The following is an 11,503-nucleotide window of genomic DNA, read 5'->3' on the forward strand; positions in this document are numbered from 1 at the left end:
AAGATCCTTCTTAGTTTTGGTTGGTGGTTTTTTTTTTGGACCACACAACTCCCTATCACTCTCTCTCCTATCCCGTGTCTCTCTCTTCCCTCTCAGTAACTCTCTTCTTTTGAACCGTACGGACACACTCACCATCAAGCCTCCAAGCACGGATCAAAATTTTTTAAGGCACCATTGTGCTCATGAGGACCCTACGAACTCACCCATACCCATTTCAGGTAAGAAACCTTTCGATTTCACGTTGAAAACTCGAGGTCCGATTTGAGTACTATTCACAAACTTTGTAATGGTTGGTTTTTAGGACAATCCAAGCTCATAGTGAGCTTTAGGAGGTTCTCATGAAGCTTGGGGACGTTCGTTTGAAGGTTTTGGACGTCGAGATCACAAGGTTTGAAGGTGGCCAGTTTTGGTGAAATTTCCCGACATGATTTCGAAGGATTTGGAAGTTTTTAAAGGCTATAATTTGTGAAGTTTTGGTGAAAATTTCATGGAAAATGGTTGAGAATCGAGCGAGAAAATGACGATTACAGGTCTGCCCAGTTTCCGACGCCGGCGAGTTTTTCCGACGTCTGGAGGAAGGAGATGACGCGTGTGGGGGGCGCGTAGACCTGTGCCTATCCCGGCGCGTGCATCATCGAAAAGTTTTTCTAAAAATACCTCAACGTCCGTGACGTCGAGTAGGTCACTGTGGTATATTCATATACCCAATTTGAGTATCGTATGAGAAGTTATTACGTATTGTCAGTTATGTGCTTTAAATAACATTTTTATAGTTGTTTCGCATATAGGTGATACCTATCCCGAGGACGAGCCCATTCAAGGACGTCACGGGGGTTACGACCCTTCGACTTAACAGTGAGTGGGCAGTTATTTTTTGTATTTACCTATATACTATTGATTTTCCCAGAAATCGAATTTAAAGGAAAGTATGTTTTAAAATGCCATGCATGCATATTATGAAATATCTGAATTAGTAATTGTTGCATATATATGTTAAATGGTGTTGTGGACGCACATGTGAGTATCAGGTGAGTTTATATTGTTCATATGGTTTATTGATGATGTGAATTGTGTTGAGAGCTCATAACCTGCACCCCTGGTGTTAGTGCTTATATTATTCACCCCACACCACACGCTCACCTTGGATCCAAGTAGGTGCATGTCGTAGAGACCATTAGAGGGTTCCGACATGTCGTACAGACCATGAGAAGTGGTTCTGACTTGTAGGTGATTTTAGATTATTATACAGCTGTTGATGAGAGAAGCCGTACAGGTCACTGTGGTGACTCAGGTTGGTTGGATATTGAGCTATAGAATTAACCGTACAGGACCAACTGCAGGGTCTCCGGTTGATTCCTTATTTCACCTGTTATAATGTTGCATCCTTATTCTGATTGACGCTTATAGCATGGCATACTTTCTGGTTTTTGATAAAGATTGGTGATTTGAGATATTTGAAGAATTATATGCATATTATGTTATTTTCTGGGAAAGTATATAAGTTTTACAACGAGGGGTTAGAAATGTTGTTAAATTGAAATGTTTTCGAAAAGCTTTGTTTTACTGACCCACTCAATTTTGTTTTGTGCCCCTCCAGGTTCTAGTTAGCAGCGTTGGTGGCCCATGAGGATTTCCACGGCGTACTGACAGACTACATAAATGTAGGACTCACCTTCGGGTGTTGTAATTTAGTTATGGTCCTACTTGATTGCACCTAGTACTAATGCTCTGAATATGTGTGTTTCACACTTAAACTTACTCTAGCATGCTAGTTGGATATTATTACTAGTAGTTGGTTTTTTATTCCTTCGTATTTCTCTTATCTTTTGCTTCCACATCACACTTTTGGTTACGTCACGCCCACGTGACGGCCAGCACGCCTTGATTCTAGGATCGGGGTGTGTCAGTTTGGTATTAGAGCCTAGGTTTGCAGTCCTGTATAAGTATTATTGCTCTAATGATCTTTTGATGTCTTTTGTCAAAACTATGCCACCTCGTAGGGAATCACGTCGTACTTCTGAGCCTAATTTCCCTGATATAACTCAATTAGGGGAAGCGATGGCCCATGCCTTTCAGAATGCAATCCGTCCTTTTCCTCCTCAGAGAACACCCATGGAGACTGTGTATAATCTAAAATTAGACCGCTTCATGGGTAATGAGGGTCATAAAGGGGTAGAAAAGTGATTAGACCATATTGAGAAGACTTTTTAGGTGATGCAGAGTCAAGGGAATCTTCCTGCTAGTAGATGGGTTAAGACCACTACTTGGTTTTTAGGACGAGAACTAGCAGCTTGGTGGGTTAATCAAACTCAGTTTATGTCACCTGAGATGGCAGTTGATTGGGAAGTATTCAAAGAGAATTTTAAGAAAAGATTTGTTCCTCCAGAGTATATTGATCGTAAGAAGCAGAAGTTCACTCAATTGAAGCAAAAGAATATGTCGACGCATGAGTATTACAGGAAGTTTACAGACTTATCTCGCTATGATCCTGATACAGCTGGTAATCAGGTAGGGATGCTTCGCCGTTTTAAGTTGGGAACTAAGAGGAAATGGCGGACATTTGCTAGTGCGATTCCTTGCACCACTTATCATGAGTTTTCTGAGATTTTGGTTCGGATGGAGGATTCCGACAACCTTCCTAGTAATAGTGAGGAAAATGAAGATAAGAATGATAATCAGAAGAAAGATGATAGGGGTAAAGGTATCTCCACTCAAGGACCCCGTAAGACACAGAATTTTAAGAGAAGTTGAGCGAGCTCGAGTTCTTCCAGCGGAGGATTTAGTGTCACAGGCCCGAGGAGAGGTGGAAGGTTTACTGGTGGACCCAGGTTTCAAAGGCAGAGAGACTTTGGTGGTGCTGGTGGTTCTGGTGCTCTGTTGTGCCGCCGTTGTAATTTCAGACATCATGGAGAGTATAGGAGAAGTGGTGGTGGTTGCTACACTTGTGGACAGATGGGACATAGAGCTGCTCAGTGTCCCCAGAGTCAGCAGAGGTCTCAGCAGTCTGCTATGCCACCTCCAGCACCGATTCAGCAGAACTTTGCATCAGGCAGTTATGGTCAGATGGGTTGTGGTGGTGCTTACCACTATCAGGGTGATGCTGTTCCCTATGCTTCCGGGGAATATCAGTATTCTCAGGATCCTTATTTTCAGACTGGGTATTCCCAAGATTCTGGAGGTTATACTTCATATCCTTCCATACCAGCTAGTGGATCTTAGTGGTATCAGGGAGGTTAGCCCCGACAGGGAGAGGTTGCCGCTAGTAGTGCAGGACCGTCTAGGAAGTCTAGCCAGACAGGATAGAGACATATTTCTCAGGGACGAGGTAATCAAGGTAATAGAGGTCGTGGAGGACGACAGTAAGCCTAGGGACGTGAAAATCATATCTCACTGCAAGATGCTCAGAATCATCCGGACTTAATTATGGGTACGTTAAATATTTTTGGTCACTTTGCTAGAGTTTTGATTGATTGTGGTGCTACCCATTATGTGATTTCTCATACATTTGCTCAAATGACACGACCTCACCCTACACCTCTAGGATTTGATTTAGAGTTTGCTATGCCTATAGGGAACAAATGTTATGTTGATAGTGTTTATCCAGGGTGTCCAGTGATGGTAGATGGTGTGGTTATGCCAGCTAATCTTATCCCGTTAGATATTGTGGATTTTGATGTGATTTTAGGGGCAGATTGGTTGCATTATAATCGTGCCCATATAGATTGTTACGGGAAATCAGTTACTTTTCTTCGTCCTAGACTACCAGAGGTTACTTTTGTGGGTGAAAGAAGTGGGGTGAGACATGGTGTTATTTCTGTCATGAGAACAAAGAAGTTGTTATCGAAAGGTTGTCAAGGATACTTAGCACATGTGGTGTTAAATGATATTGTTCCTAGCAGTGTGGAGGAAGTTGGAGTAGTCAGACACTATCCTGATGTATTCCCAGATGATTTGCCTGGATTGCCGCCAGACAGAGATGTGGAGTTCTCTATTGATTTGCTTCCAGGTACAGACCCTATATATTTGACTCCATATAGAATGGCTCCAGCTGAATTGAGAGAGTTGAAAATTTAGTTACTGGAATTAACTGATAAAGGTTTCATTCAACCTAGTACTTCACCTTGGGGAGCTCCAGTATTGTTTGTAAGGAAGAAAGATGGAACTTTGAGATTATGTATTGATTACAGGCAATTGAATCGGGTAACGATTAAAAACCATTATCCATTGCCTCGTATCGATGATTTGTTTGATCAACTCAAGGGTGCATGTGTGTTCTCTAAGATTGATTTGAGATCCGGCTATTATCAGTTGAAGATTAAAGATGAAGATGTACCTAAAACGGCTTTCAGGACCCGTTATGGACATTATGAGTTTTTGGTGATGCCATTTGGATTGACTAATGCACCTGCAGCTTTCATGAGGCTAATGAATGAAGTATTCCAGCAATATCTTGATAGGTTTGTCATTGTTTTTATTGATGATATTCTGGTATACTCTAAGTCGAAAGCAGATCATATTTGACATCTTAACTTGGTATTAAAGAAATTGAGGGAGCATCAATTGTATGCCAAGTTTAGCAAATGCCAGTTTTGGTTGAATCAAGTGGCATTTTTGGGACATGTAGTATCGGCACAAGGAATTCAAGTAGATCCTCAAAAGATTGCAGCAGTGGAGAATTGGGAACGGTCACTGAGGTGCGGAGTTTTCTTGGTCTAGCAGGTTATTATTGACGGTTTGTTCAAGATTTTTCCATGATTGCTTTGCCACTAACGAAGTTAACCAGGAAGGATGTTAAGTTTGAGTGGGACGAGAATTGTGAGCAAAGTTTCCAGCAGCTGAAATATTGCCTCACTCATGCTCCAGTATTGGTACTTCTTGATGATAGTGGTAACTTTGAGATTTACAGTGATGCTTTTTTGAATGGTTTGGGATGTGTTTTGATGCAGCATAATAGAGTGATCGCCAATGTTTCTCGACAGTTGAAGATTCATGAAAGGAATTATCCTACTCACGATCTTGAGTTGGCAGCCATTGTCTTTGCTTTGAAGATTTGGAGACATTATCTCTATGGTTAAAAATGTAAGATCTTCACAGATCATAAGAGTCTTCAGTATCTTTTTACTCAACATGATCTTAATCTTCGTCAGCGAAGGTGGATGGAGTTACTAAGTGATTATGACTGCACTATTGAGTATCATCCAGGTCGTGTAAATGTGGTAGCCGATGCACTGACTAGGAAACCTCAAGGTTGACTCAATGCTTTGTATGCTTGCCGTGTTCCTCTTCTTGCAGACTTGAGAGCCACTGGAGTAAAGTTGGAGATCGAAGAACGAAGATAAGCTTTTCTTGCTAGTTTCCAAGTCAAGCCAGTTTTAGTCGATCGTGTACTTGAAGCTCAGATGGTTGATGAAGAGATCCAAGAAATGATCCAATTGAGAAATGAAGGGAAAAAGAAAGACCTTAGGATTCGGGAATCGGATGGCATGCTTATGCAAGAGAACAAAATGTATGTGCCGAATAATGAGGAATTAAAGAAGGAAATTTTGGATGAAGCACATTGTTCGGCTTATGCGATGCATCCAGGAGGAACTAAGATGTACCATACCATTCGACCGTTTTATTATTGGCCGGGTATGAAAAGGGAAATTGCAGATTATGTAAGTAGGTGTATTGTTTGTTAGCAAGTCAAAGCTAAAAGAAAGAAACCTTTTGGGCGGAAGCAACCACTTCCAGTTCCTCAGTGGAAATGGGAAAATATAACTATGGATTTTATGTATAAGCTTCCATGTACACAGAATGGATTTGATGGCATTTGGGTGACTGTAAATCGACTTACCAAGTCAGCACACTTCATTCCAGTGAGGGAAAAGTATCCCCTGAATAAATTGGCTAAGTTGTTCATCACGAAGATTGTGAAGTATCATGGAGTTCCAGTGAATATTATTTCTGATCGAGATCCAAGATTTACTTCTAAGTTTTGGATAGCTTTTCAGGAAGCTCTTGGTACGAAATTACTTTACAGCACTGCTTATCATCCTCAAATAGATGGACAATCAGAGAGGACTATTCAGACGTTAGAGGATATGCTGAGATCTTCAGTGTTACAGTTTGGTGATTCTTGGCATGATCGCCTAGACTTGATGGAATTTGCCTACAATAATAGTTTTCATTCAAGCATTGGTATGTCACCATTTGAGGCACTTTATAGTAGAGCTTGTCGTACGCCATTGTGTTGGTCAGAGGTTGGCGAAAGAGTGCTAGAGGGCCCAGAGATTGTGGATGACACTACTCAAAATGTTCAGGTGATTAAGTCTAACCTAAAGGCGGCCCAGGATCGACAAAAGAGTTTAGCAGATAGACATGCTACTGATCGAGTATATGATGTGGGTAATTTGGTATTCTTGAAATTGTCACCTTGGAGAGGTGTAGTACGGTTTAGAAAGAAAGGCAAGCTAAGTCCTAGGTACATAGGACCTTATGAGATCGCTGAAAGGATTGGTGAAGTTGCTTACAGATTGGAGTTGCCTCCTGAGTTATCTAAGGTACATAATGTATTTCTTGTCTCGATGCTTCGATATTATGCTTCAGATCCTTCACATGTGATTCCTCCTCAACCTTGGGAGATTAATCCGGATTTGACGTATGATAAGCTACTTGGGAGACAGAAGATCGAATGAGAGAGATGTATCCAAGGTTGTTTTATGAGTATTAAGTGGAGTGAGTGGTTTTATGAATTTCGATGATGAAATTCTATAAGGAGGGTAGATTGTCACAGTCCGTCTCGAGATTTTCATTGGGAAATGTGAAATGATAGAATTACCCTCGAATGTTATTTGGGGTGTGACTTACATTTGGTTTAATTTTGGGATCTTTGGAACCGATTAGAACTAAGATCCTTCTTAGTTTTGTATGGTGGTTTTTTTTTTGGACCACACAACTCCCTATCACTCTCTCTCCTATCCCGTGTCTCTCTCTTCCCTCTCAGTATCTCTCTCCTTTCGAACCATACAGACACACTCACCATCGAGCCTCCAAGCACGAATCGAAGGTTTTGAAGGCACTATTGTGCTCGTGAGGACCCTACGAACTCACCCATACCCATTTCAGGTAAGAAACCTTTCGATTTGACGTTGAAAACTCGAGGTCCAATTTGAGTACTATTCATGAACTTTGTAATGGTTGGTTTTTAGGACAATCCAAGCTCACAGTGAGCTTTAGAAGGTTCTCACGAAGCCCGAGGATGTTCGTTTGAAGGTTTTGGACGTCGGGATCACAAGGTTCGAAAGTGGCCGGTTTTGGTGAAATTTCCAGACATGATTTCGAATGATTTGGAAGTTTTTAAAGGTATAGCCTTCTTTCTCTCGTAATTTGTGAAGTTTTGGTGAAAATTTCATGGAAAATGGTTGAGAATCGAGCAAGAAAAGGACGATTACAGGTCTGCCTAGTTTCCGGCGCCGGCGAGTTTTTCCGGCGTCTGGAGGAAGGAGATGACGCGCGTTGGGGGTGCGTAGACCCGTGCTTATCCTCGCGCATAGGAGCACATGCAGCATTGAATTTTTTTTCTAAAAATACCTCGACGTCTGTGACGTCGAGTAGGTCACTGTGGTATATTCATATACCCAATTTGAGCATCATATGAGAAGTTATTACGTATTGTCGGTTATGTGCTTTAAATAACATTTTTATAGTTGTTTCGCATATAAGTGATACCTATCCCGAGGACGAGCGCATTCAAGGACGTCACGGGGGTTACGACCCTTTGACTTACCAGTGAGTGGGCAATTATTTTCTGTATTTACCTATATACTATTGATTTTTCCCAGAAATCGAATTTAAATGAAAGTATGTTTTAAAATGTCATGCATGCATATTATGAAATATCTGAATTAGTAATTGTTGCATATATATGTTAAATGGTGCTGTGGACGCACATGTGAGTATCAGGTGAGTTTATATTGTTCATATGGTTTATTGATGATGTGAATTGCGTTGAGAGCTCATAACCTGCACCACTGGTGTTAGTGCTTATATTATTCACCCCGCACCACACGCTCACCTTGGATCCAAGTAGGTGCATGTCGTACAGACCATTAGAGGGTTTCGACATGTCGTACAGACCATGAGAGGTGGTTCCGACTTGTAGGTGATTTTAGATTATTATACAGCTGTTGATGAGAGAAGCACTAGAGCATATTCTTACACCTTTCTTATTGTACAGACTACTTCAGGTAGTTCCGATCTATGTGCAGAATAGCGCCATACAAGTCACTGTGGTGACTCCGGTTGGTTGGATATTGAGCTATAGAATTAACCGTACAGGACCAACTGAAGGGTCTCCGGTTGATTCCTTATTTCACTTGTTATAATGTTGCATCCTTATTCTGATTGACACTTATAGCATGGCATACTTTCTGGTTTTTGATAAAGATTGGTGATTTGAGATATTTGAAGAATTATATGCATATTATGTTATTTTTTGGGAAAGTATACAGGTTTTACAGCGAGGGGTTAGAAATGTTGTTACATTGAAATGTTTTGGAAAAGCTTTGTTTTACTGACCCACTCAATTTTGTTTTGTGCCCCTCCAGGTTCTAGTTAGCAGCGTTGGTGGCCCACGAGGATTTCCACGGCATACTAACAGACTGCATAAATGTAGGACTCACCTTCGGGTGTTGTAATTTAGTTAAGGTCCTACTTGACTGCACCTAGTACTTATGCTCTGAATATGTGTGTTTCACACTTAAACTTACTCTAGCATGCTAGTTGGATATTATTGCTAGTAGTTGGTTTTTTATTCCTTTGTATTTCTCTTATCTTTTGCTTCCGCATCGCACTTTTGGTTATGTCACGCTCACGTGACGGCAGCACGCCTTGATTCTAGGATCGGGGTGTGTCAAAAATAACATTTTACTTTTTAATTTTTTATGGTAGATGGAATTATTGTGTGGGTGGTAAAATAGGATACTGGGGTTGGTCTAGTAGCACTCATCCTTATGGCGTTTGGTTGGGGTAGATTTGGACAGGGGTTGAGGGGTGGAAGGGCACCCATCATCAACCATTGATGGTGTGGAAGAAAAGGGGAGAGAGTGGGCAGGGAGGGGTGGGGGTTGAGGCTGCGGGAGGACCGCAACCATTCATGCCTCTTTTCCTTTTTCTTTTAGGGTTTTTTGTTTTTTTTTTTTTTTTTTTTTTGTATGTAGTCTTTTTTTTATTTTTATTTTTTGAACCAAATATATTATCTACACTAAGATCAACTCCAATTAAAAAAATAAATATAATCCTGTCCAGAATTATAGTCTTGCAAAAAATTATTTTTAAATGAATATTGTGAGGCCATACTCATGTATCATCTTTAACCGAATAGACTAAACATAGTCCTCTCAATAATTTATTAGTTTAAGCTTATACTTTAAACTTATTGGGTAATTAAACCACTGTTAAATGTTTTCAAATCTAGCTATTGAATTTGAATCAATTATAAGAAGGGAAGAGTTGGGTTCCAAAAATTAGCTAAGAGGGTGACTACATTTGGTCAACTTGATGCCCCTTTGGCCAAATAATGGTCTAGTGGGTTTCATAGAATTATAGCTTAGTTATCGGTTAGAAATAAATGTTTGAACAAATCAGACAATTTTTTGGCTTTTGGATCTTTACCCCTCTCCATTGGAGATAGATTAAGAGGTGGGGAAGTGAGCTAAGTTTCACGATAGGCTAGCCATAATAATGTCGTTCAAATTCGTTTTTGACGAGAATCGAACCTAAAGTTTTTTACTTACAAATAAAGAAAAATACCACTAAACTTCAGTACTCAGTGGCTTATATGAACATGTTATATTAGGATACAAATGACATTGGAAAAATCAATAACCGTGGGTGTCCAAGACATCAATGTTGGGTATGAACAGAAGCTTCCACTCTTTCATAATTGAGAATTTGAGTCGAGAACCACTGCTTTCTTTTGAATTAATAAAACAGTGGGCCTCTCTATTTCTTGCTTAGCACAAAAAGTCTGCTTAAGAAAGAATAATAAGGTAATGTTCAGTCCAGTCCGTTTGACCTAAAGCTTGTTTCTATTGGGCTTGTAATTTAATTTTGTTGTCAGCCTGAATTAAATTCACATGAAAACCTACCATTATAATTATAACACAGTGAAAGTGATTTTCACATATTTTTCCTTCTTCTACATCTTTTCAGTCTTTTTTTTTTTTTTGAACAAACAATATTATCTACACTAAGAGGGAAGGGGAGTGTGCTAAGCCTCACAATGGACTAGCAATAATATGATTCAAATTCGCTTTTGATGAAAAAACTTAAGACCTTTCACTTGCAAGTAAAGCATACTACTACACTGTAACACTGAGTCACATCTCTTCAGGCTTTTAAAACCTCAGGCTTAATGGCCCACCAACTTCATACTAGTTGGAGCCATGGATATGTATCATCAAAACCAATAATGAAACAAACCACGGAGGGGGAGAATTTCAAACCCATAACGTAGTGATTAAAGACGGTTTTTAACAAATAATCGCTAAGAATCTTGTTTTCTATATTTGTGTCAAACAGACATAACATTCAACGTTTTATGAAATTATTACAAAAAGAAAATGTCAAATGCTGGCATTGTTTAGATTCTGCTTAATTACAAATAGAAAAGGTCCTCTTTTAGCATCCAAGATTCCAGTTAGATTAAGTCTCCTCCTTCTTCTACTCGCTAAAACTTGGGCTGACTTTGTTTTAATTAACTTAATTAAGAAATTTAATTAATAATTTCAACACAAAGATAGCCGCCCATCCAATTAGTGAGTTCCAATAAGATAGGAGAATGACGAAGAAAATCAATCAGAAAAAAAAAAAAAATGTTTCCAAGAACTGTGACATTGCGTTTCTCCCCACCTAAATATGTTGTTCCATTCGCCTGCATGTTTGTTGCTTTCTTGGTATCTCAAGGGTCAAACTCTACTTTCTGGCTAACTAAGTGGACTATATTCCTTGTTTCGTTTTTAAAAAAGGGGTTTAGCTGGTAGCGTTGTCATGGCAATCCATCATTCCGAGGGTCGGGAAGACTCACATAGACATAAGTTAATAAAAATAGCATAATTAATTTAATTCATGTAAAACTATAAATTAACATCTAATTTGGACTTCCAATCCAATAAGGTCTTGTTTCACAATGTTAATTCCTTGTTCTTCACGGAAAGAATGATATAATATATAAAAAAGAACATTGCCCATGAAGTTCACTTGAATTTTCCTTGGACAGTTGTCTAATTAGCATATATAGTATCTGGGCATCTTCTTTACACGATGTAATGACTAGCTAAAAAGAATATTTGAAATGTCCTGAGCTTAAAATTATTTGTGTTTGCTAAAGCTATGTGAACAAGTGAAAAAAGGGGAAAGGCAAAGGCTGGACAAGGATAAAGAGATTATTCACTAGAAATTATAAAGATTGCGGCTCATCACAAGTCTGATTTGGAACACTGGCTTTTCCAAGATTCTCCAA

This window comes from Malus domestica, chromosome 06 (assembly GCF_042453785.1).
Source record: "Malus domestica chromosome 06, GDT2T_hap1".
NCBI classification, from domain to species: domain Eukaryota; kingdom Viridiplantae; phylum Streptophyta; class Magnoliopsida; order Rosales; family Rosaceae; genus Malus; species Malus domestica.